This window comes from Carassius carassius, chromosome 18 (genome assembly GCF_963082965.1).
Source record: "Carassius carassius chromosome 18, fCarCar2.1, whole genome shotgun sequence".
NCBI classification, from domain to species: domain Eukaryota; kingdom Metazoa; phylum Chordata; class Actinopteri; order Cypriniformes; family Cyprinidae; genus Carassius; species Carassius carassius.
In genome coordinates this window covers 27440285-27467482 of record NC_081772.1, presented here as the reverse complement: position 1 = coordinate 27467482, position 27198 = coordinate 27440285, and the positions used below count along the sequence as shown (strand labels likewise).

General features: G+C 41.2%; 7 non-coding genes across 7 annotated transcripts; all 7 read left to right on the top strand.

Annotated features, from left to right (window-relative positions):
- The first annotated feature begins 601 nt into the window (after positions 1 to 601).
- On the top strand, positions 602 to 812 carry LOC132092910 (small nucleolar RNA U3). Its single transcript, XR_009422291.1, has one exon. It is a non-coding gene; the product is annotated as a small nucleolar RNA U3 (small nucleolar RNA).
- A 1948-nt stretch (positions 813 to 2760) lies between these two features.
- LOC132092917 (small nucleolar RNA U3) lies at positions 2761 to 2971 on the top strand. The gene has a single exon (XR_009422298.1). It is a non-coding gene; the product is annotated as a small nucleolar RNA U3 (small nucleolar RNA).
- Positions 2972 to 4927: 1956 nt separating this feature from the next.
- LOC132092938 (small nucleolar RNA U3) lies at positions 4928 to 5139 on the top strand. The gene has a single exon (XR_009422317.1). It is a non-coding gene; the product is annotated as a small nucleolar RNA U3 (small nucleolar RNA).
- A 6270-nt stretch (positions 5140 to 11409) lies between these two features.
- Positions 11410 to 11622, top strand: LOC132092926 (small nucleolar RNA U3). Its single transcript, XR_009422306.1, has one exon. It is a non-coding gene; the product is annotated as a small nucleolar RNA U3 (small nucleolar RNA).
- Positions 11623 to 13960: 2338 nt separating this feature from the next.
- Positions 13961 to 14171, top strand: LOC132092884 (small nucleolar RNA U3). The gene has a single exon (XR_009422268.1). It is a non-coding gene; the product is annotated as a small nucleolar RNA U3 (small nucleolar RNA).
- Positions 14172 to 24544: 10373 nt separating this feature from the next.
- Positions 24545 to 24755, top strand: LOC132092918 (small nucleolar RNA U3). Its single transcript, XR_009422299.1, has one exon. It is a non-coding gene; the product is annotated as a small nucleolar RNA U3 (small nucleolar RNA).
- Positions 24756 to 26698: 1943 nt separating this feature from the next.
- LOC132092989 (small nucleolar RNA U3) lies at positions 26699 to 26909 on the top strand. The gene has a single exon (XR_009422359.1). It is a non-coding gene; the product is annotated as a small nucleolar RNA U3 (small nucleolar RNA).
- Positions 26910 to 27198: the final 289 nt, after the last annotated feature.

The following is a 27198-nucleotide window of genomic DNA, read 5'->3' as shown; positions in this document are numbered from 1 at the left end:
TGCCTTTAAACTGAAAACTGTATGTTTGCTATTGTCCTTTGGCACTGACCCACTATTTTCCTATTTTGATACTGAGAAGCTGCTTTGACCAAATATGTACTGTTAAAAACGCTACATACAAAGAGGTGACTTGACTGAACCAATTGCCTGGTAAAAGGTTTCACTGTTTCGCAGAGCTCCAAAGGGCCACACTCTGTTGAAGTGTGCTGGTCAGAGTGGTTTAATTGCAACTAAAAATCAGCTCAAACTTGTCTAAAAACACCTTTTGCAAACCAGTGGTGAATGTTTTGTGTGAAGTGTAATCTATTGAATGCAATTAACAAATCATACAATACCATTAAATATTAAGTGTCTGTACAATATATATTTCTAACCTATACAGAGCTTGATTCATGAGGCCAATAAGAGACTAATAATTACATCTCCTTTTTGATAGTTCAAACATGTCATTAAAACGGGGACAAAATTAGTCAATTTATCCGAGATCAGGTAAAGCCCATATGGACACTAGTTCATAGATTTATAGAAATCAACTACGCAAACCATCTGAGAGGAGGCAGTGCTTCAGAATGGAATTCCATTTGAGTTGAGATATGAAGTTAAGACTATATTTTCAGGGATCATTTCTATAGTTTTTTACTTGGAAATGTGTTTTGAAAGTGTTTGTTTCCCAACCCACGATGATGAGCTGTAATACTCTTTTCTGAGAGCGAATTGAGGATAGAACTATGACTTTGATCACAAGTTCTGTCATTGATGAGTGTTCATATTTCTTTTGGCAATGTTGAAGAAAGGAGTATGATCTGAGTGGTGTTGAGGTGATATCATATTGGTGGATTTTTGAAAGGGGTGTATTTTCTACAGAGTGCATGTTGAATAAATCAGATTTAGCTTTTTTCGGGAAGGTGTAGTAGAGTGTTCTGTTTGAAACATCAAATTTAAAAAAACAGGTCACGAACGGTGTTCTTCCACAATTTGAGGTTGGCCAACACACATTATGAAAGTGGTGACGAAAGATTGAACTTTTTTTTGGAATTTTGAATTGACTGACTATGTTGTCAATGTCAAATGCAGAAATGTTAATTCATCAGATCATGACCTCAAAGTTAGATTATTGTTATGCTTTATTGGGTGGTTGTTCTACATGCTTAATGACGATGTCCAGCTGGTCCAAAATGCAGCAGCAAGAATTCTCACTAGAACCAGGATTTATGACCATATCAGCCCGGTTCTGTCAACACAGCACTGGCTCCCCATTAAACAGTGTATAGATTTTAAAATCCTACTAATTACTTATAAAGCTCTGAATGGTTTAGCACCTCAGTAGATGAGCAAACTCTTATTGTATGATAGTCCTCCATGTCCGCTGCACTCAAAACTCTGGCTATTTGATGATAACTAGAATATCAAAATCGACTGCGGGAGGCAGATCCTTTTCCTATTTACGCCCAAACTCTGGAATAATCTACCTAACACTGTTCAGGAGGCAGACACAGTCTGTCATTTTAAATCTAGATCAAAGAACCATCTCTTTAAGATGGCTTACACATAACATACTTACTCATTTCTGTCAGTAAAATCTGTTAAATGACTGTTAGGCTGCAGTAAATAGGTAGACCGGAACTGGGAACACTTTCAATAACACACAATTTACTTGTTACATCATAAGAAGAATGGCATCTACGCTAATATTAGTCTGTTTCTTTCTTATTCCCAGGTTACCGTAGCCACCAGATCCAGTCCGTATCCAGCTCAGATTATGAGTCAGCACCTAGAGACGACCTTTACAGTCCTGAATTCCAGGGGTGACCAGGAAAACTATATGAGCCCCAGAGACAGATCCCCAGTGAAGACCTTGTCTCCTAGATGGCCATTGGGACAAGACCACGGAACCAGATGACAATCTAAATTTGCTGCAGCATGGATCAACCTCCTGGGTCGTCTGGCCAGAGAAGAACTGGCCCCCCGACTGAGCCTGGTTTCTCCCACAGCTTGGTCTCCATTCTGTCACCGACGGAGTTTTGGTTCCTTGCTGCTGCCGCCTCTCACTCGCTTAGTTGGGGACACTTAATTTCCAGTGATATCATCGACTTGATTTCACAGATACTATTTAAACCAAACTGAGCTGAATGATGACATCGTGTAATTCAAAGATGAACTGCCTTTAAACTGAAAACTGTATGTTTGCTATTGTCCTTTGGCACTGACCCACTATTTTCCTATTTTGATACTGAGAAGCTGCTTTGACCAAATATGTACTGTTAAAAACGCTATATACAAAGAGGTGACTTGACTGAACCAATTGCCTGGTAAAAGGTTTCACTGTTTCGCAGAGCTCCAAAGGGCCACACTCTGTTGAAGTGTGCTGGTCGGAGTGGTTTAATTGCAACTAAAAATCAGCTCAAACTTGTCTAAAAACACCTTTTGCAAACCAGTGGTGAATGTTTTGTGTGAAGTGTAATCTATTGAATGCAATTAACAAATCATACAATACCATTTAATATTAAGTGTCTGTACAATATATATTTCTAACCTATACAGAGCTTGATTCATGAGGCCAATAAGAGACTAATAATTACATCTCCTTTTTGATAGTTCAAACATGTCATTAAAACGGGGACAAAATTAGTCAATTTATCCGAGATCAGGTAAAGCCCATATGGACACTAGTTCATAGATTTATAGAAATCAACTACGCAAACCATCTGAGAGGAGGCAGTGCTTCAGAATGGAATTCCATTTGAGTTGAGATATGAAGTTAAGACTATATTTTCAGGGATCATTTCTATAGTTTTTTATTTGGAAATGTGTTTTGAAAGTGTTTGTTTCCCCACCCACGATGATGAGCTGTAATACTCTTTTCTGAGAGCGAATTGAGGATAGAACTATGACTTTGATCACAAGTTCTGTCATTGATGACTGTTCATATTTCTTTTGGCAATGTTGAAGAAAGGAGTATGATCTGAGTGGTGATGAGGTGATATCATATTGGTGGATTTTTGAAAGGGGTGTATTTTCTACAGAGTGCATGTTGAATAAATCAGATTTAGCTTTTTTCGGGAAGATGTAGTAGAGTGTTCTGTTTGAAACATCAAATTTAAAAAAACAGGTCACGAACGGTGTTCTTCCACAATTTGAGGTTGGCCAACACACATTATGAAAGTGGTGACGAAAGATTGAACTTTTTTTTGGAATTTTGAATTGACTGACTATGTTGTCAATGTCAAATGCAGAAATGTTAATTCATCAGATCATGACCTCAAAGTTAGATTATTGTTATGCTTTATTGGGTGGTTGTTCTACATGCTTAATGACGATGTCCAGCTGGTCCAAAATGCAGCAGCAAGAATTCTCACTAGAACCAGGATTTATGACCATATCAGCCCGGTTCTGTCAACACAGCACTGGCTCCCCATTAAACAGTGTATAGATTTTAAAATCCTACTAATTACTTATAAAGCTCTGAATGGTTTAGCACCTCAGTAGATGAGCAAACTCTTATTGTATTATAGTCCTCCACGTCCGCTGCACTCTCAAAGCTTTGGCTATTTGATAATATCTAGAATATCAAAATCGACTGCGGGAGGCAGATCCTTTTCCTATTTAACGCCCAAACTCTGGAATAATCTACCTAACACTGTTCAGGAGGCAGACACACTCTGTCATTTTAAATCTAGATCAAAGAACCATCTCCTCTCTTTAAGATGGCTTACACATAACATACTTACTCATTTCTTTCAGTAAAATCTGTTAAATGACTGTTAGGCTGCAGTAAATAGGTAGACCGGAACTGGGAACACTTTCAATAACACACAATTTACTTGTTACATCATAAGAAGAATGGCATCTACGCTAATATTAGTCTGTTTCTTTCTTATTCCCAGGTTACCGTAGCCACCAGATCCAGTCCGTATCCAGCTCAGATTATGAGTCAGCACCTAGAGACGACCTTTACAGTCCTGAATTCCAAGGGTGACCAGGAAAACTATATGAGCCCCAGAGACAGATCCCCAGTGAAGACCTTGTCTCCTAGATGGCCATTGGGACAAGACCACGGAACCAGATGACAATCTAAATTTGCTGCAGCATGGATCAACCTCCTGGGTCGTCTGGCCAGAGAAGAACTGGCCCCCCGACTGAGCCTGGTTTCTCCCACAGCTTGTTCTCCATTCTGTCACCGACGGAGTTTTGGTTCCTTGCTGCTGCCGCCTCTCACTCGCTTAGTTGGGGACACTTAATTTCCAGTGATATCATCGACTTGATTTCACAGATACTATTTAAACCGAACTGAGCTGAATGATGACATCGTGTAATTTAAAGATGAACTGTCTTTAAACTGAAAACTGTATGTTTGCTATTGTCCTTTGGCACTGACCCACTATTTTCCTATTTTGATACCGAGAAGCTGCTTTGACCAAATATGTACTGTTAAAAGCCCTATATACAAAGAGGTGACTTGACTGAACCAATTGCCTGGTAAAAGGTTTCACTGTTTCGGAGAGCTCCAAAGGGCCACACTCTGTTGAAGTGTGCTGGTCAGAGTGGTTTAATTGCAACTAAAAATCAGCTTAAACTTGTCTAAAAACACTTTTTGCAAACCAGTGGTGAATGTTTTGTGGGAAGTGTAATCTATTGAATGCAATTAACATATCATACAATACCATTAAATATTAAGTGTCTGTACAATATATATTTCTAACCTATACAGAGCTTGATTCATGAGGCCAATAAGAGACTAATAATTACAACTCATTTTTGATAGTTCAAACATGTCATTAAAACGGGGACAAAATTAATCAATTTATCTGAGATCAGGTAAAGCCCATATGGACACTAGTTCATAGGTTTATAGAAATCAACTATGCAAACCATCTGAGAGGAGGCGGTGCTTCAGAACAGAATTCCATTTGAGTTGAGATATGAAGTTAAGACTATATTTTCAGGGATTATTTCTATAGTTTTTTTACTTGGAAATGTGTTTTGAAAGTGTTTGTTTCCCAACCCACGATGATGAGCTGTAATACTCTTTTCTGAGAGTGAATTGAGGATAGAACTATGACTTTGATCACAAGTTTTGTCATTGATGAGTGTTCATATTGCTTTTGGCAATGTTGAAGAAAGGAGTATGATCTGAGTGGTGTTGAGGTGATATCATATTGGTGGATTTTTGAAAGGGGTGTGTTTTCTACAGAGTGCATGTTGAATAAATCAGATTTAGCTTTTTTCGGGAAGATGTAGTAGAGTGTTCTGTTTGAAACATCAAATTTAAAAAAACAGGTCACGAACGGTGTTCTTCCACAATTTGAGGTCGGCCAACACACATTATGAAAGTGGTGACGAAAGATTGAACTATTTTTTGGAATTTTGAATTGACTGACTATGTTGTCAATGTCAAATGCAGAAATGTTAATTCATCAGATCATGACCTCAAAGTTAGATTATTGTTATGCTTTATTGGGTGGTTGTTCTACATGCTTAATGACGATGTCCAGCTGGTCCAAAATGCAGCAGCAAGAGTTCTCAGTAGAACCAGGATTTATGACCATATCAGCCCGGTTCTGTCAACACAGCACTGGCTCCCCATTAAACAGTGTATAGATTTTAAAATCCTACTAATTACTTATAAAGCTCTGAATGGTTTAGCACCTCAGTAGATGAGCAAACTCTTATTGTATTATAGTCCTCCACGTCCGCTGCACTCTCAAAGCTCTGGCTATTTGATAATATCTAGAATATCAAAATCGACTGCGGGAGGCAGATCCTTTTCCTATTTAACGCCCAAACTCTGGAATAATCTACCTAACACTGTTCAGGAGGCAGACACACTCTGTCATTTTAAATCTAGATCAAAGCACCATCTCTTTAAGATGGCTTACACATAACATACTTACTCATTTCTGTCAGTAAAATCTGTTAAATGACTGTTAGGCTGCAGTAAATAGGTAGACCGGAACTGGGAACAGTTTCAATAACACACAATTTACTTGTTACATCATAAGAAATATGGCATCTACGCTAATATTAGTCTGTTTCTTTCTTATTCCCAGGTTACCGTAGCCACCAGATCCAGTCCGTATCCAGCTCAGATTATGAGTCAGCACCTAGAGACGACCTTTACAGTCCTGAATTCCAGGGGTGACCAGGAAAACTATATGAGCCCCAGAGACAGATCCCCAGTGAAGACCTTGTCTCCTAGTTGGCCATTGGGACAAGACCACGGAACCAGATGACAATCTAAATTTGCTGCAGCATGGATCAACCTCCTGGGTCGTCTGGCCAGAGAAGAACTGCCCCCCCGACTGAGCCTGGTTTCTCCCACAGCTTGGTCTCCATTCTGTCACCGATGGAGTTTTGGTTCCTTGCTGCTGATGCTTTATGAGCCCAACAAGGATCCTTTCTCTTAATCCATATCCACTGGCTGCTTCTTCGGCCGCTTCAGAGACGGATCTAATTGTCTGTCGCAGAGCCTGTCCATGGATGCCAAGGTCTTTCTGCAGTCTGATGGTAGATGAAGCCACAAAACCTCTGCAACCCACTTCAACCGGATAGACTTTCGCTTCCCATCCCCTTTGTTGAGCGTCTGCTGCTAGCTCTGTATAGCGCAGTTTCTTGCGTTCCTAGGCCTCATCCGTTGAATTCTCCCATGGGACTGTGAGCTCAGTGATGTAAACAGACTTCAATGAAGGGGACCAGAGAACCAAGTCTGGCCTAAGTGTGGTGACTGCAATCTCAGCTGGAAAGATTAGTTGCTGCCCAATATCGACAAGCATCTTCCAGTCCCGGGCCATGGCTAGCTGTCCAGCCTCTGATTTAATAGGGGGATGTTTGGGCTTCTTCTGTCCCTCTCGGATGAAGGTTTGGGCCGTGATGGAATTGATTGCTCTCAGGGGCAAGGAGTTTGTAGTATTCCTCTGGCTCTCAAGAGCTGCTGCTAGACTCTTGAGGACCTGGTTGTGTCTCCAGGTGTAACGACCTTGTGTGAGGCTGGTTTTACAACCAGCCAAGATGTGCTCAAGAGTCCCTGGAGTTGGGCAGAGGGCACAGGTTGGGTCCTCTCCATACCACTGGTGGAGGTTTTTTGGAGATGGGAGCACATCATAGGTGGCTCTTATGATGAAGCTGATGTTACTTGCCTCCATTTCCCAGAGCTCCCTCCAGCTAAGCTTTCTCCTCTCCAGGCCTTCCCACCTCATCCATTGTCCCTGCTTGGCAAGAGAGACAGCCTTTGCACTTCTTTCCGCCTCCTCCTGACGGCGCACCTCCTCGACCACCATTTTCCTCCTCTCTGATGTTGAGGCCTTACGCCAAGTTGGCTTACTTGCGGTAAGGCCGAGGCCTCCTCTCCCCAACTGGACGTGCCCTACAATGTCGCTGTGCCTCAGGGCTGACATAGCTTGCTGGACCGCCTCGGATGGTTTCCATTTCCGTCCAGTTAACAGAGGTGGAACGGCATTGCTGATGGTCTGGTCCCTGGAGTCCTTCAAAGTCATCTGGAGTCTCACTTTAGAGCACTTGTACTCCTCGGTGAGGCTCGTTATAGGCAGTTCAAGGACCCCTTTGCCGTAGAGGCTGATGTTAGTCAGACAGCGTGGGACGCCGAGCCATTTCTTCACGTATGAAGTCACGGTTCGCTCCATCTTTTCCACAGTTGTTATTGGGAGCTCATAGATAGTGAGTGGCCATATTACCCGAGGGAGAAGTCCAAATTGCAGACACCAGAGTTTGAGCTTCCCTGGCAGTAGGGTACTGTTGATAGTTTCCAGACTGTTGGTAATGTCCTGCCTTACTTGCTGAACTTGGTCTTTGTCCCCAAGGCTAGCGTTGTACCATCTACCCAGGCTTTTGACAGGTTGCTCAGACACTGTTGGTATTGGGTCATCACCAATGCAGAACTTCACATCTTTAAGCTGTCCCTTAACTATTGAGATGCTTCGTGACTTGTTCGGTTTGATTTTCATCCGAGCCCACTTGATGTTCTCCTGCAGTTTTCCAAGTAGCCGCCTGGTACATGCTGCAGTAGTGGTCAAGGTGGTCATGTCATCCATGTATGCTCGGATAGGTGGAAGGCGGATCCCGTTCTTAGTTCGCTCACCCCCCACCACCCATCTTGAGGCCCTGATGATGACCTCTATGGCCATTGTGAATGCCAGAGGGGATATTGTACAGCCTGCCATGATGCCTACTTCTACGCGCTGCCATGATGTTGTAAAGTCGGTTGTTGTAAAGCACAGTTGCAGGTCTTCGAAGTAGGCTTTTACTAGACTAGTGACAGATGATGGAACGTGGAAGAAGTTGAAGGATTCCCAGAGTAGGTTATGGGGAACTGAACCAAAGGCATTGGCCAGGTCAAGGAAGATGACATGGATATCTCTCTTGTCTTTCTTCACGCTTGGATCTGGTGCCAGATCATGCTGTTATGCTCCAAGCAACCAGAGAACCCAGGAATGCCGGCCTTCTGTACGAATGTGTAAATGTACTTGTTCTTCTCCAGGAAGGTGGACAACCGCCGTGCTATCACACTGAAAAAGATTTTTCCCTCAACGTTGAGAAGGCAGATTGGCCGAAATTGACTGATGTCTGCCGCATCCTTCTCCTTGGGAATTAGCACCCCTCCAGCCCTTCGCCACACCTTAGGTATTATTCCCTTCTGCCACACTATCCTCATGAGCCTCCAAAGATAGCGTAGAACTTCAGATGCGTTCTTGTAGAGCTTATATGGTACTCCATTCGGCCCAGGGGCTGATGCTGATCTTGCACGCCGTACTGTACTCTCTACTTCCTTCCATTTTGGAGGGCCAGTCTCCAGATTGAATTCGGGAGGTTGAATAGGTGGGATGTCATGTGGGATAACCATTTGTTCGTGCCTTTTTGGGTCATAGTTGACCTTTTCTAGATGTTCTTCCAGTTCCTGCTTTGGAATTTTCAGGATTCCGCTTCTTTCCTTAGCAAAGAGATCTTTAACGAACTTGAAGGGATTTTTATAGAACCTTGTTCTTGTGTGTTCCTTCTTCTTGCGAAGTTTCCTTAGGTTCTCTGCTCTTCGCAAGGTTGCCAACCGACACTTAATGTCCCCCTGGAGTAGCATGAGACCCTCTCTCTCTGCATCAGAGGCCTTCTTCCACTGCTTTCTCAGCTGCCTTCTCTCTCTGACCAGCATATCGATCTCTTGCTGCCTCCTGGATCTGGCTGGTACTGGTATTGCTTTGTCACTTATCCTTGTGTTTACTCCAAAGCGCTCTTCTCCGTAGTGGTAGATTATGTCACCCATCCTTTCCAGCTTTTTTTCCACTGTGCCCACTTGTTGCTCCAGGATTTTTGTCAGGTCGTTGTTGACTATTTCCCACTCTCTCTTTTCAACAGCTTTGGGCCACTTCACACTCGGTCTGTGCCCTTTGATCTTCTCCTCCTTGGGAGGTCTCTGTGGTTGAGTGGGTTCCTCCACCGGCATTTCTGTGCTTGTATTATCCTCCTCAGTAACAATGGTGCTGATGCTCTGCGAACTTTGGTTTTTTTCCCGTCGCTGTGCTTCAATCGACTGATTTGACTGGTTACTTCGTAGGAAGTACTGGTCAATGCGAGGCCCTTGTTTCTGCTCTCTCAAGCACCCTCTCTTTCCTTGGTGTGTCCTCAACCCCCTGTATGATGTTATTTTCGCCCAGCCACAGGTGCACACTTGAAGAGAGTGTCCAGCTGCTGCTGTGGTTGTCTCATGTGCCGTGTTCTTGCTCGTAATCATGTCCGTTCCTAGGTCTGTAACCATGCTGTCAGTCATTGGGCCATCTTGCGCCCCCGCTCTCGCAGGCTCTGGGGGTATGTTCCTTTGTTCACTTTCTGTAGCATTTGGCGGGTGTCTCCAACAAACTGAAACAGCGTTGGAGACTGCCGCCATGGGTAGCTAGCCCATGACCGCCCCAGTGGGGACTATTCCCTCCAGTCAGCTGTCTCTCCAAGCTGTCACACAGACTTTCCTATGTTGTCAGCTGTCCTTTCACAGCGGTCACTGGACAAGTCCAGATACTCAGAATCATAAACATGGGACGTGATGGTAAACTGTCCATTGTGCCAATGGATGGTATGCACATGCACATGGTTTGCCTTGATGTTGAGAGTGGCGTGGGAGCTGTACCTCAGTCATGGGAAAGATGTAAATTTCAGGACACATCATCAGTAATGTACCTTTGAATCAGGGGGTGTTTCGGCCTTTCAACACTAGACACCCTCATCAAAGGTGGCCAGCTACAGGGTGATCAAACCTGAGCTTGTGTCCCATGACCAATCATGAAAATTTGGTTGTTTACATGGCACAGCCCACGGGACTATGCAAGGCAGGAGGCGTCCTCTTCCCTGAGTCAAGCCTAGAGCTGACCGCATACCTTGTTCACCCTCCTCATGGAGGGTTGTGCCCTGGGTTCTCAAGTGGGTTATAGGGTGGGGGGATTAGTGAGTGGGTCGATAAGTGAGTGGGTCATGTTGATGCTCTATGAGCCCAACAAGGATCCTTTCTCTTAATCCATATCCACTGGCTGCTTCTTTCGGCCGCTTCAGAGACGGATCTAATTGTCTGTCGCAGAGCCTGTCCATGGATGCCAAGGTCTTTCAGCAGTCTGATGGTAGATGAAGCCACAAAACCTCTGCAACCCACTTCAACCGGATAGACTTTCGCTTTCCATCCCCTTTGTTGAGCGTCTGCTGCTAGTTCTGTATAGCGCAGTTTCTTGCGTTCATAGGCCTCATCCGTTGAATTCTCCCATGGGACTGTGAGCTCAGTGATGTAAACAGACATCAATGAAGGGTACCAGAGAACCAATTCTGGCCTAAGTGTGGTGACTGCAATCTCAGCTGGAAAGATTAGTTGCTGCCCAATATCGACAAGCATCTTCCAGTCCCGGGCCATGGCTAGCTGTCCAGCCTCTGATTTAATAGGGGGATGTTTAATAGGGGACTGAACCAATTGCCTGGTAAAAGGTTTCACTGTTTCGCAGAGCTCCAAAGGGCCACACTCTGTTGAAGTGTGCTGGTCAGAGTGGTTTAATTGCAACTAAAAATCAGCTCAAACTTGTCCAAAAACACCTTTTGCAAACCAGTGGTGAATGATTTGTGGGAAGTGTAATCTATTGAATGCAATTAACAAATCATACAATACCATTAAATATTAAGTGTCTGTACAATATATATTTCTAACCTATACAGAGCTTGATTCATGAGGCCAATAAGAGACTAATAATTACAACTCCTTTTTAATAGTTCAAACATGTCATTAAAACGGGGACAAAATTAGTTAATTTATCCGAGATCAGGTAAAGCCCATATGGACACTAGTTCATAGGTTTATAGAAATCAACTACGCAAACCATCTGAGAGGAGGAGGTGCTTCAGAATGGAATTCCATTTGAGTTGAGATGTGAAGTTAAGACTATATTTTCAGGGATCATTTCTATAGTTTTTTTTACTTGGAAATGTGTTTTGAAAGTGTTTGTTTCCCAACCCACGATGATGAGCTGTAATACTCTTTTCTGAGAGCGAATTGAGGATAGGACTATGACTTTGATCACAAGTTCTGTCATTGATGAGTGTTCATATTGCTTTTGGCAATGTTGAAGAAAGGAGTATGATCTGAGTGGTGTTGAGGTGATATCATATTGGTGGATTTTTGAAAGGGGTGTATTTTCTACAGAGTGCATGTTGAATAAATCAGATTTAGCTTTTTTCGGGAAGATGTAGTAGAGTCTTCTGTTTGAAACATCAAATTTCAAAAAACGGTCACGAACGGTGTTCTTCCACAATTTGAGGTCGGTCAACACACGTTATGAAAGTGGTGATGAGAGAATGAACTTTTGTTTGGAATTTTGAATTGACTATGTTCTCAATGTCAAATGCAGAAATGTTAATTCATCAGTTCATGACCTCAAAGTTAGATTGTTGTTATGCTTTATTGGGTGGTTGTTCTACATGCTTAATGACGATGTCCAGCTGGTCCAAAATGCAGCAGCAAGAGTTCTCACTAGAACCAGGATTTATGACCATATCAGCCCGGTTCTGTCAACACAGCACTGGCTCCCCATTAAACAGTGTATAGATTTTAAAATCCTACTAATTACTTATAAAGCTCTGAATGGTTTAGCACCTCAGTAGATGAGCAAACTCTTATTGTATTATAGTCCTCCACGTCCGCTGCACTCTCAGAACTCTGGCTATTTGATAATATCTAGAATATCAAAATCGACTGCGGGAGGCAGATCCTTTTCCTATTTATGCCCAAACTCTGGAATAATCTACCTAACACTGTTCAGGAGGCAGACACAGTCTGTCATTTTAAATAAAGTGAAAGTGAAAGTGAAGTGATATTCAGCCAAGTATGGTGACCCATACTCAGAATTTGTGCTCTGCATTTAACCCATCCAAGGTGCACACACACAGAGCAGTGAACACACACACACACACACACACACACACACACTGTGAGCACACACCCGGAGCAGTGGGCAGCCATTTATGCTGCGGCGCCCGGGGAGCAGTTGGGGGTTCAATGCCTTGCTCAAGGGCACCTAAGTCGTGGTATTGAAGGTGGAGAGAGAACTGTACATGCACTCCCCCCACCCACAATTCCTGCCGGCCCGGGACTCGAACTCACAACCTTTCGATTGGGAGTCCGACTCTCTAACCATTAGGCCACAACTTCCCTTATAGATCATAGATTATAGATCATAGATTATAGATCAAAGAACCATCTCTTTAAGATGGCTTACACATAACATACTTACTCATTTCTGTCAGTAAAATCTGTTAAATGACTGTTAGGCTGCAGTAAATAGGTAGACCGGAACTGGGAACACTTTCAATAACACACAATTTACTTGTTACATCATAAGAAGAATGGCATCTACGCTAATATTAGTCTGTTTCTTTCTTATTCCCAGGTTACCGTAGCCACCAGATCCAGTCCGTATCCAGCTCAGATTATGAGTCAGCACCTAGAGACGACCTTTACAGTCCTGAATTCCAGGGGTGACCAGGAAAACTATATGAGCCCCAGAGACAGATCCCCAGTGAAGACCTTGTCTCCTAGATGGCCATTGGGACAAGACCACGGAACCAGATTACAATCTAAATTTGCTGCAGCATGGATCAACCTCCTGGGTCGTCTGGCCAGAGAAGAACTGGCCCCCCGACTGAGCCTGGTTTCTCCCACAGCTTGGTCTCCATTCTGTCACCGACAGAGTTTTGGTTCCTTGCTGCTGCCGCCTCTCACTCGCTTAGTTGGGGACACTTAATTTCCAGTGATATCATCGACTTGATTTCACAGATACTATTTAAACCGAACTGAGCTGAATGATGACATAGTGCAATTCAAAGATGAACTGCCTTTAAACTGAAAACTGTATGTTTGCTATTGTCCTTTGGCACTGACCCACTATTTTCCTATTTTGATACTGAGAAGCTGCTTTGACCAAATATGTACTGTTAAAAACGCTATATACAAAGAGGTGACTTGACTGAACCAATTGCCTGGTAAAAGGTTTCACTGTTTCGCAGAGCTCCAAAGGGCCACACTCTGTTGAAGTGTGCTGGTCAGAGTGGTTTAATTGCAACTAAAAATCAGCTCAAACTTGTCTAAAAACACCTTTTGCAAACCAGTGGTGAATGTTTTGTGGGAAGTGTAATCTATTGAATGCAATTAACAAATCATACAATACCATTAAATATTAAGTGTCTGTACAATATATATTTCTAACCTATACAGAGCTTGATTCATGAGGCCAATAAGAGACTAATAATTACATCTCCTTTTTGATAATTCAAACATGTCATTAAAACGGGGACAAAATTAGTCAATTTATCCGAGATCAGGTAAAGCCCATATGGACACTAGTTCATAGATTTATAGAAATCAACTACGCAAACCATCTGAGAGGAGGCAGTGCTTCAGAATGGAATTCCACTTGAGTTGAGATATGAAGTTAAGACTATATTTTCAGGGATCATTTCTATAGTTTTTTACTTGGAAATGTGTTTTGAAAGTGTTTGTTTCCTAACCCACGATGATGAGCTGTAATACTCTTTTCTGAGAGTGAATTGAGGATAGAACTATGACTTTGATCACAAGTTCTGTCATTGATGAGTGTTCATATTGCTTTTGGCAATGTTGAAGAAAGGAGTATGATCTGAGTGGTGTTGAGGTGATATCATATTGGTGGATTTTTGAAAGGGGTGTGTTTTCTACAGAGTGCATGTTGAATAAATCAGATTTAGCTTTTTTCGGGAAGATGTAGTAGAGTGTTCTGTTTGAAACATCAAATTTAAAAAAACAGGTCACGAACGGTGTTCTTCCACAATTTGAGGTCGGCCAACACACATTATGAAAGTGGTGACGAAAGATTGAACTATTTTTTGGAATTTTGAATTGACTGACTATGTTGTCAATGTCAAATGCAGAAATGTTAATTCATCAGATCATGACCTCAAACTTAGATTATTGTTATGCTTTATTGGGTGGTTGTTCTACATGCTTAATGACGATGTCCAGCTGGTCCAAAATGCAGCAGCAAGAGTTCTCAGTAGAACCAGGATTTATGACCATATCAGCCCGGTTCTGTCAACACAGCACTGGCTCCCCATTAAACAGTGTATAGATTTTAAAATCCTACTAATTACTTATAAAGCTCTGAATGGTTTAGCACCTCAGTAGATGAGCAAACTCTTATTGTATTATAGTCCTCCACGTCCGCTGCACTCTCAAAGCTCTGGCTATTTGATAATATCTAGAATATCAAAATCGACTGCGGGAGGCAGATCCTTTTCCTATTTAACGCCCAAACTCTGGAATAATCTACCTAACACTGTTCAGGAGGCAGACACACTCTGTCATTTTAAATCTAGATCAAAGAACCATCTCTTTAAGATGGCTTACACATAACATACTTACTCATTTCTGTCAGTAAAATCTGTTAAATGACTGTTAGGCTGCAGTAAATAGGTAGACCGGAACTGGGAACACTTTCAATAACACACAATTTACTTGTTACATCATAAGAAAAATGGCATCTACGCTAATATTAGTCTGTTTCTTTCTTATTCCCAGGTTACCGTAGCCACCAGATCCAGTCCGTATCCAGCTCAGATTGTGAGTCAGCACCTAGAGACGACCTCTACAGTCCTGAATTCCAGGGGTGACCAGGAAAACTATATGAGCCCCAGAGAGAGATCCCCAGTGAAGACCTTGTCTCGTAGATGGCCATTGGGACACGACCACGGAACCAGATGACAATCTAAATTTGCTGCAGCATGGATCAACCTCCTGGGTCATTTGGCCAGAGAAAAACTGGCCCCCCGACTGAGTCTGGTTTCTCCCACAGCTTGGTCTCCATTCTGTCACCGATGGAGTTTTGGTTCCTTGCTGCTGCCGCCTCTCACTCGCTTAGTTGGGGACACATGAAAAAGGAAGTTGTTGTAACTTAGACATACAATGTCCAATCTGCCCCAAACTTCACATATTGGATAAGCCATTTGACCTGAACAGATCTAAATGCCAATATTCAGTTATAGCCATAGCGGAACCTGCTGGCAACAGGAAGTGACATGTTTTACGTTGTAACAAACTACTCCTAGAAATTTAATGACATCAACATTTTATTTTGGTCAGTCTAATCTAAAGGTCTTTGCAATGTTAAATTGTGGAGATCTTGAATTTTTGTTTAAGGGCGTGTCCATGGCGCCATGACAAAATTTGATGTCTCGCCACAGCAAGCGAAGTTGTTGTAACTCAGGCATAAAATGTTCAATCTTCCCCAAACCTCACATGATTGATAAGAGTCCTGGCCTGAACACATCTGAAGGCCAATATTCCATTATAATGATAGCGCCACCTGCTGGCAATATGAAGATTGGCACATATTAATGACTTTGACATATTGCAATTATGTTTATGACATGAAATGCATATTTCTCACCGTTCATCTTTTTACTAAATCAACACGCTGGTGGTGAGCCCGGGTGCGAGGGCCCGTTCATCGCTGCTTGCAGCTTTAATTATTATTATTATTATTATTATTATTATTATTATTATTAGGGCCCGAGCACCGATGGTGTGAGGACCCTCTTGGAATTGCTCCATTTATTATTATTATTATTATTATTATTATTATTATTATTATGGCCCGAGCACCGATGGTGTGAGGACCCTCTTGGAATTGCTCCGTTTATTATTATTATTATTATTATTATTATTAGGGCCCGAGCACCGATGGTGTGAGGACCCTCTTGGAATTGCTCCGTTTATTATTATTATTATTATTATTATTATTATTCTCTAAGATGAATCGCATTTTTGAGAGCCTAAACATGCTCGAAAAGTCATGAAATTTTGCACACACCTCAGAACTGGTGAAAATTTACGTCTGATATGGGCTTCAGAAGTGGGTGTGGCAAAATGGCTAAACAGCGCCACCTATACACGTTCAACGGTGTGCGCCTCGAGCTACGTTTCACGTACATGTATGAAAATTGGTATACACATGTATCTCTCCAATACCTACAAAAAAGTCTCTTGGAGCAAAATCCGAAACCCAACAGGAAGTCGGTTATTTTTAATTTTATGAGCAAATTTTGTGTCATTTTTGTCATTTCCATGAATTGTATTTTAACGAACTCCTCCTAGAGATTAATTCAGATCAACACCAAAGTTGGTATGCCTAATCTAAAGGCCTTTGCGATGTTAAATTGCAAAGATTTTGAGTTTTCGTTAAAGGGCGTGTCCGTGGCGGCCTGGCGAATTTCGATGATTCGCCATGAAAAATGAAGTTGCTATAACTCACACATACAATGTCCAATGTGTCCAAAACTTCACATGTTTAATAAGACTCCTGACCTGAACAGATTGACATGCCCATATTCAGTTATTGTCATAGCGCCACCTATAGGCAACAGGAAGTGACATATTTTACACTGCGACTAACTTCTCCTAGAAATTTTATGACATCAATGTCTTTTTTGTGGTCAGTCTAATCTAAAGGCCTGTGCGATGTTAAATTGTGAAGATCTTGAGTTTTCGTTAAAAGGCGTGTCCATGGCGCCATGACGAAGTTCGATGTCTCGCCATGGGAATAAAAGATGTTATAACTCAGGCATAAAATGTCCGATCTTCCCCAAACTTCACATGTTTGATAAAAGTCCTGGCCTGAACAGATCTGAAGGCCAATATTCCATCGGGTGTGGCAAAATGGCTCGATAGCGCCACCTATACACTTTCAACGGATTGCGCCTCGATCTATGTTTCACGTACATGTACAAAAATTGGTACACACATGTAACACACCAATACCTACAAAAAAGTCTCTTGGTTCGAAATCCTAATCCTAACAGGAAGTCGATTATTTTGAATTTTCCCTGCAAAATTGGTGTTGTTTTTGCCATTTTCAGGGGTTGTACTTTAACGAACTCCTCCTAGAGATTTATTCAGATGAACACCAAACTTGGTCAGTGTAATCTAAAGCCCTTTGCGATGTTAAATTGCGAAGGACTTGAGGTTTCGTTAAAGGGCGTGTCCATGGCGGCCTGACAAATTTCGATGTTTCGCCATGAAAAAGGAAGTTGCTGTAACTCAGACATACAATGTCCAATCTGCCCCAAACTTCACATGTTGGATAAGACTCTTGACCTGAACAGATCTACATGCCAATATTCAGTTATAGTCATAGCGCCACCTATTGGCAACAGGAAGTGAAATATTTTAAACTGCGACAAACTACTCCTAGAAATTTTAAGACATTAAAAACTTCCTGGCAACAGGAAGTGACATATTTTACGCTGAGACAAACTACTCCTAGAGATTTTTTGACATTAATGTATTTTTGTGGTCAGTCTAATCTAAAGGCCTGTGTAATGTTAAATTGTGGCAATCTTGAGTTTTTGTTAAAGAGCGTGTCCATGGCAAAAATGACAAAATTTGATGTCTCTCCACAGCAAAAGAAGTTGTTGTAACTCAGGCATAAAATGTTTGATCTTCCCCAAACTTCACATGTTCGATAAGAGTGCAGCCCTGAACACATCTGAAGGCCAATATTCCATTATAATGATAGCGCCACCTGCTGGCAACAGAAAGATTGGCACATATATGGAATAAACTTTGATATATTCCACTTATATTTATGAGTTTAAATGCATATTTCTCACCGTTCACCTATTTACTAAAGCCACTCGCTGCCGGTGAGCCCGGGTGCGAGGGCCCGTTCATCGCTGCTTGCAGCTTTAATTATTATTATTATTATTATTCTCCAGAATGAATCGCATTTTTGAGGGCCTAAACATACTCAAAAAGTCATGAAACTTTGCACACACCTCAGAACCGGCGAAAATGTACATCTGATATGGGTTTCAGAAGTGGGTGTGGCAAAATGGCTCGACAGCGCCACCTATACATTTTCAACGGTGTGCGCCTCGAGCTATGTTTCACGTACATGTATGAAAATCGGTACACACATGTAACTCTCCAATACCTACAAAAAGTCTCTTAGAGCAAAATTCTAAACCCAACAGGAAGTCGGTTATTTTTAATATTATGAGCAAATTTTGTGTCATTTTTGCCATTTCCATGCGTTGTATTTTAATGAACTCCTCCTAGAGATTTCTTCAAATCAACACCAAATTTGGTATGCCTAATCTAAAGGCCTTTGCGATGTTAAATTGCGAAGATTTTGAGTTTTCGTTAAAGGGCGTGTCCGTGGCGGCCTGGCAAATTTCGATGATTCGCCATGAAAAATGAAGTTGCTATAACTCAGACATACAATGTCCAATGTGCCCAAAACTTCACATGTTTAATAAGACTTCTGACCTGAACATATTTACATGCCCATATTCAGTTATAGTCATAGCGCCACCTATAGGCAACAGGAAGTGACATATTTTACACTTCGACAGACTACTCCTAGAAATTTTTTGACATCAATGTCTTTTTTATGGTCAGTATAATCTAAAGGCCTGTGCAATGTTAAATTGTGAAGATCTTGAGTTTTCGTTAAGGGGCGTGTCCATGGCGCCGTGACAAAATTCAAAGTCTCGCCATGGGAATAAAAGATGTTATAACTCAGGCATAAAATGTCCGATCTTCCCAAAACTTCACATGTGTGATAAGAGTCCTGGCCTGAACACATCTGTAGGCCAATATTCCATCGGGTGTGGCAAAATGGCTCGATAGCGCCACCTATACACTTTCAACATAGCGCGCCTCGAGCTCCGTTTAACGTACATGTACAAAAATTGGTACACACATGTAACACACCAATACCTACAAAAAAGTCTCTTGGTACGAAATCCGAAACCCAACAGAAAGTTGGTTATTTTTAATATTATGAGCAAATTTTGTGTCATTTTTGTCATTCCCATGCGTTGTATTTTAACGAACTCCTCCTAGAGATTCATTCAGATCAACACCAAAGTTGGTATGCCTAATCTAAAGGCCTTTGCGATGTTAAATTGCGAAGGACTTGAGGTTTTGTTAAAGGGCGTGTCCATGGCGGCCTGACAAATTTCGATGTTTCGCCATGAAAAAGGAAGTTGCTATAACTCAGACATACAATGTCCAATGTGTCCAAAACTTCACATGTTTAATAAGACCCCTGACTTGAACATATTTATATGCCCATATTCAGTTATAGTCATAGCGCCACCTATTGGCAACAGGAAGTGAAATATTTTACACTGCGACAAACTACTCCTAGAAATTTTATGACATCAATGTTATTTTTGTGGTCAGTCTAATCTAAAGACCTGTGTGATGTTTAGTTGTGAAGATCTTAAGTTTTCGTTAAAAGGCGTGTCCATGGCGTCGTGACGAAGTTTGATGTGTCGCCATGGGAATAAAAGATGTTATAACTCAGGCATAAAATGTCCGATCTTGCCCAAACTTCACATGTGTGATAAGGGTCCTGGCCTGAACAGATCTGAAGGCCAATATTCCATTGGGTGTGGCAAAATGGCTCGATAGCGCTACCTATACATTTTCAACAGAGTGCATATACACTTTTAACGGAGTGCGCCTCAAGCTATGTTTCACGTACATGTACAAAAATCGGTACACACATGTAACACACCAATATCTACGAAAAAGTCTCTTGGTACAAAATCCGAATCCAAACAGGAAGTCAGTTATTTAGAATTTTCTCTGCAAAATTGGTGTTGTTTTTGACATTTTCAGGGGTTGTACTTTAACGAACTCCTCCTAGAGATTCATTCAGATCAATACCAAAGTTGGTATGCCTAATCTAAAGGCCTTTGTGATGTTAAATTGCAAAGGACTTGAGGTTTCGTTAAAGTGCATGTCCATGGCGGCCTGACAAATTTCGATGTTTCGCCATGAAAAAGGAAGTTGTTGTAACTTAGACATACAATGTCCAAACTGCCCCAAACTTCACATGTTGGATAAGACTTTTGACCTGAACAGATCTACATGCCAATATTCAGTTATAGCCATAGCGCCACCTGCTGGCAACAGGAAGTGACATGTTTTACGTTGTAACAAACTACTCCTAGAAATTTAATGACATCAACATTTTATTTTGGTCAGTCTAATCTAAAGGTCTTTGCAATGTTAAATTGTGGAGATCTTGAATTTTTGTTTAAGGGCGTGTCCATGGCGCCATGACAAAATTTGATGTCTCGCCACAGCAAGAGAAGTTGTTGTAACTCAGGCATAAAATGTTCAATCTTCCCCAAACTTCACATGATTGATAAGAGTCCTGGCCTGAACACATCTGAAGGCCAATATTCCATTATAATGATAGCGCCACCTGCTGGCAATATGAAGATTGGCACATATTAATGACTTTGACATATTGCAATTATGTTTATGACATGAAATGCATATTTCTCACCGTTCATCTTTTTACTAAATCAACACGCTGGTGGTGAGCCCGGGTGCGAGGGCCCGTTCATCGCTGCTTGCAGCTTTAATTATTATTAGGGCCCGAGCACCGATGGTTTGAGGACCCTCTTGGAATTGCTCCGTTTATTATTATTATTATTATTATTATTATTATTATTATTATTATTATTATTATTATTATTATTATTATTATTATTATTATTATTATTATTCTCTAAGATGAATCGCATTTTTGAGAGCCTAAACATGCTCGAAAAGTCATGAAACTTTGCACACACCTCAGAACTGGCGAAAATTTACGTCTGATATGGGTTTCAGAAGTGGGTGTGGCAAAATGGCTCGACAGCGCCACCTATACACGTTCAACGGTGTGCGCCTCGAGCTACGTTTCACGTACATGTATGAAAATTGGTATACCCATGTATCTCTCCAATAACTACAAAAAAGTCTCTTGGAGCAAAATCCGAAACCCAACAGGAAGTCAGTTATTTTTAATTTTATGAGACAATTTTGTGTCATTTTTGTCATTTCCATGCGTTGTATTTTAACGAACTCCTCCTAGAGATTAATTCAGATCAACACCAAAGTTGGTATGCCTAATCTAAAGGCCTTTGCGATGTTAAATTGCGAAGATTTTGAGTTTTCGTTAAAGGGCGTGTCCGTGGCGGCCTGGCAAATTTCGATGATTCGCCATGAAAAATGAAGTTGCTATAACTCAGACATACAATGTCCAATCTGCCCCACACTTCACATGTTTGATGAGACTCCGAACCTGAACATATTTACATGCCCATATTCAGTTATAGTCATAGCGCCACCTATAGGCAACAGGAAGTGACATATTTTACACTTCGACACACTACTCCTAGAAATTTTTTGAGATCAATGTCTTTTTTGTGGTCAGTCTAATCTAAAGGCCTGTGCGATGTTAAGTTGTGAAGATCTTGAGTTTTCGTTAAGGGGCGTGTCCATGGCGCCGTGACAAAATTCAAAGTCTCGCCATGGGAATAAAAGATGTTATAACTCAGGCATAAAATGTCCGATCTTCCCCAAACTTCACATGTTTGATAAAAGTCCTGGCCTGAACAGATCTGTAGGCCAATATTCCATCGGGTGTGGCAAAATGGCTCGATAGCGCCATCTATACACTTTCAACGGTGTGCGCCTCGAGCTACGTTTCATGTACATGTATGAAAATCAGTATACACATGTATCTCTCCAATACCTACAAAAAAGTCTCTTGGAGCAAAATCCAAAACCCAACAGGAAGTCGGTTATTTTTAATTTTATGAGCAAATGTCCAATCTGCCCCAAACTTCACATGTTAGATAAGACTTCTGCCCTTAACAGATCTACATGCCCATATTCAGTTATAGTCATAGCGCCACCTGCTGGCAACAGGAAGTGACATGTTTTACGCTGCGACAAACTACTCCTTGAAATTTTATGACATCAATGTTATTTTTGTGGTCAGTCTAATCTAAAGACCTGTGTGATGTTTAGTTGTGAAGATCTTGAGTGTTCGTTAAAAGGCGTGTCCATGGCGCCGTGACGAAGTTCGATGTGTCGCCATGGGAATAAAAGATGTTATAACTCAGGCATAAAATGTCCGATCTTGCCCAAACTTCACATGTGTGATAAGGGTCTTGGCCTGAACAGATCTGAAGGCCAATATTCCATTGGGTGTGGCAAAATGGCTCGATAGCGCCACCTAAACACTTTCAACTGAGTGCATATACACTTTCAACGGAGTGCGCCTCGATCTATGTTTCACGTACATGTACAAAAATTGGTACACACATGTAACACACCAATACCTACAAAAAAGTCTCTTGGTACGAAATCCTAATCCCAACAGGAAGTCGGTTATTTTGAATTTTCCCTGCAAAATTGGTGTTGTTTTTGCCATTTTCAGGGGTTGTACTTTAACGAACTCCTCCTAGAGATTTATTCAGATGAACACCAAACTTGGTCAGTGTAATCTAAAGCCCTTTGCGATGTTAAATTGCGAAGGACTTGAGGTTTCGTTAAAGGGCGTGTCCATGGCGGCCTGACAAATTTCGATGTTTCGCCATGAAAAAGGAAGTTGCTTTAACTCAGACATACAATGTCCAATCTGCCCCAAACTTCACATGTTGGATAAGACTCTTGACCTGAACAGATCTACATGCCAAAATTCAGTTATAGTCATAGCGCCACCTATTGGCAACAGGAAGTGAAATATTTTACACTGCGACAAACTACTCCTAGAAATTTTATGACATCAATGTTATTTTTGTGGTCAGTCTAATCTAAAGACCTGTGTGATGTTTAGTTGTGAAGATCTTGAGTTTTCGTTAAAAGGCGTGTCCATGGCGCCGTGACGAAGTTCAATGTGTCGCCATGGGAATAAAAGATGTTATAACTCAGGCATAAAATGTCCGATCTTGCCCAAACTTCACATGTGTGATAAGGGTCCTGGCCTGAACAGATCTGAAGGCCAAAATTCCATTGGGTGTGGCAAAATGGCTCGATAGCGCCACCTATACACTTTCAACTGAGTGAATATACACTTTCAACGGAGTGACCCTCAAGCAATGTTTCACGTACATGTACAAAAATCGGTACACACATAACACACCAATATCTACGAAAAAGTCTCTTGGTACGAAATCCGAATCCAAACAGGAAGTCAGTTATTTAGAATGTTCTCTGCAAAATTGGTGTTGTTTTTGGCATTTTCAGGGGTTGTACTTTAACGAACTCCTCCTAGAGATTTATTCAGATCAACATCAAACTTGGTCAGTTAAATCTAAAGGCCTTTGCGAAGTTAAATTGGGAAGATCTTGAGATTTCTTTAAGGGAGTGTCCATGGCGGCCTGACAAATTTTGATGTTTCGCCATGAAAAAGGAAGTTGCTGTAACTCAGACATACAATGTCCAATCTGCCCCAAACTTTGCATGTTAGATAAGACTTCTTCCCTTAACAGATCTACATGCCCATATTCAATTATTATCATAGTGCCACCTGCTGGCAACAGGAAGTGACATATTTTACGCTGTGACAAACTACTCCTAGAAATTTTATGACATCAATGTTATTTTTGTGGTCAGTCTAATCTAAAGGCCTGTGTAATGTTAAATTGTGGCAATCTTGAGTTTTTGTTAAAGAGCGTGTCCATGGCAAAAATGACAAAATTTGATGTGTCGCCACAGCAAGAGAAGTTGTTGTAACTCAGGCATAAAATGTTTGATCTTCCCCAAACGTCACATGTTCGATAAGAGTGCAGCCCTGAACACATCTGGAGGCCAATTTTCCATTATAATGATAGCGCCACCTGCTGGCAACAGAAAGATTGGCACATATATGGAATAAACTTTGATATATTCCACTTATATTTATGAGTTTAAATGCATATTTCTCACCGTTCACCTATTTACTAAAGCCACTCGCTGCCGGTGAGCCCGGGTGCGAGGGCCCGTTCATCGCTGCTTGCAGCTTTAATTACAACTCCTTTTTGATAGTTCAAACATGTCATTAAAACGGAGACAAAATTAGTCAATTTATCCTAGATCAGGTAAAGCCCATATGGACACTAGTTCATGCGTTTATAGAAATCAACTACACAAACCATCTGAGAGGAGGCGGTCCTTCAGAATGAAATTCCATTTGAGTTGAGATATGAAGTTAAGACTATATTTTCAGGGATCATTTCTATAGTTTTTTATTTGGAAATGTGTTTTGAAAGTGTTTGTCTCCCAACCCACGGTGATGAGCTTTAATACTCTTTTCTGAGGGCGAATTGAGGATAGAACTATGACTTTGATCACAAGTTCTGTCATTGATGAGTGTTCATATTGCTTTTGGCAATGTTGAAGAAAAGAGTATGATCTGAGTGGTATTGAGGTGATATGATTTTGGAGGATTTTTGAAAGGGGTGTATTTTCTACAGAGTGCATGTTGAATAAATCAGATTTAGCTTTTTCGGGAAGATGTAGTAGTGTTCTATTTGAAACATCAAATTTAAAAAAACAGGTCACGAACGGTGTTCTTCCACAATTTGAGGTCGGTAAACACACGTTATGAAAATGGTGATGAGAGAATGAACTTTTGTTTGGAATTTTGAATTGACTATGTTCTCAATGTCAAATGCAGAAATGTTAATTCATCAGTTCATGACCTCAAAGTTAGATTATTGTTATGCTTTATTGGGTGGTTGTTCTACATGCTTAATGACGATGTCCAGCTGGTCCAAAATGCAGCAGCAAGAGTTCTCACTAGAACCAGGATTCATGACCATATCAGCCCGGTTCTGTCAACACAGCACTGGCTCCCCATTAAACAGTGTATAGATTTTAAAATCCTACTAATTACTTATAAAGCTCTGAATGGTTTAGCACCTCAGTAGATGAGCAAACTCTTATTGTATGATAGTCCTCCACGTCCGCTGCACTCTCAAAACTCTGGCTATTTGATAATAACTAGAATATCAAAATCGACTGCGGGAGGCAGATCCTTTTCCTATTTACGCCCAAACTCTGGAATAATCTACCTAACACTGTTCAGGAGGCAGACACAGTCTGTCATTTTAAATCTAGATCAAAGAACCATCTCTTTAAGATGGCTTACACATAACATACTTACTCATTTCTGTCAGTAAAATCTGTTAAATGACTGTTAGGCTGCAGTAAATAGGTAGACCAGAACTGGAAACACTTTCAATAACACACAATTTACTTGTTACATCATAAGAAGAATGGCATCTACGCTAATATTAGTCTGTTTCTTTCTTATTCCCAGGTTACTGTAGCCACCAGATCCAGTCCGTATCCAGCTCAGATTATGAGTCAGCACCTAGAGACGACCTCTACAGTCCTGAATTCCAGGGGTGACCAGGAAAACTATATGAGCCCCAGAGACAGATCCCCAGTGAAGACCTTGTCTCCTAGATGGCCATTGGGACAAGACCACGGAACCAGATGACAATCTAAATTTGCTGCAGCATGGATCAACCTCCTGGGTCGTCTGGCCAGAGAAGACCTGGCCCCCCGACTGAGCCTGGTTTTTCCCACAGCTTGGTCTCCATTCTGTCACCGACGGAATTTTGGATCCTTGCTGCTGCCGCCTCTCACTCGCTTAGTTGGGGACACTTAATTTCCAGTGATATCATCGACTTGATTTCACAGATACTATTTAAACCGAACTGAGCTGAACGATGACATCGTGTAATTCAAAGATGAACTGCCTTTAAACTGAAAACTGTATGTTTGCTATTGTCCTTTGGCACTGACCCACTATTTTCCTATTTTGTTACTGAGAAGCTGCTTTGACCAAATATGTACTGTTAAAAGCGCTATATACAAAGAGGTGACTTGACTGAACCAATTGCCTGGTAAAAGGTTTCACTGTTTCGCAGAACTCCAAAGGGCCACACTCTGTTGAAGTTTGCTGGTCAGAGTGGTTTAATTGCAACTAAAAATCAACTCAAACTTGTCTAAAAACACCTTTTGCAAACCAGTGGTGAATGTTTTGTGGGAAGTGTAATCTATTGAATGCAATTAACAAATCGTACAATACCATTAAATATTAAGTGTCTGTACAGTATATATTTCTAACCTATACAGAGCTTGATTCATGAGGCCAATAAGAGACTAATAATTACAACAACTTTTTGATAGTTCAAACATGTCATTAAAACGGGGACAAAATTAGTCAATTTATCCGAGATCAGGTAAATCCCATATGGACACTAGTTCATAGGTTTATAGAAATCAACTACGCAAACCATCTGAGAGGAGGAGGTGCTTCAGAATGGAATTCCATTTGAGTTGAGATGTGAAGTTAAGACTATATTTTCAGGGATCATTTCTATAGTTTTTTACTTGGAAATGTGTTTTGAAAGTGTTTGTCTCCCAACCCACGATGATGAGCTGTAATACTCTTTTCTGAGAGCGAATTGAGGATAGAGCTATGACTTTGATCACAAGTTCTGTCATTGATGAGTGTTCATATTGCTTTTGGCAATGTTGAAGAAAGGAGTATGATCTGAGTGGTGTTGAGGTAATATCATATTGGTGGATTTTTGAAAGGGGTGTATTTTCTACAGAGTGCATGTTGAATAAATCAGATTTAGCTTTTTTCGGGAAGATGTAGTAGAGTGTTCTGTTTGAAACATCAAATTTCAAAAAACATGTCACGAACGGTGTTCTTCCACAATTTGAGGTCGGTCAACACACGTTATGAAAGTGGTGATGAGAGAATGAACTTTTGTTTGGAATTTTGAATTGACTATGTTCTCAATGTCAAATGCAGAAATGTTAATTCATCAGTTCATGACCTCAAA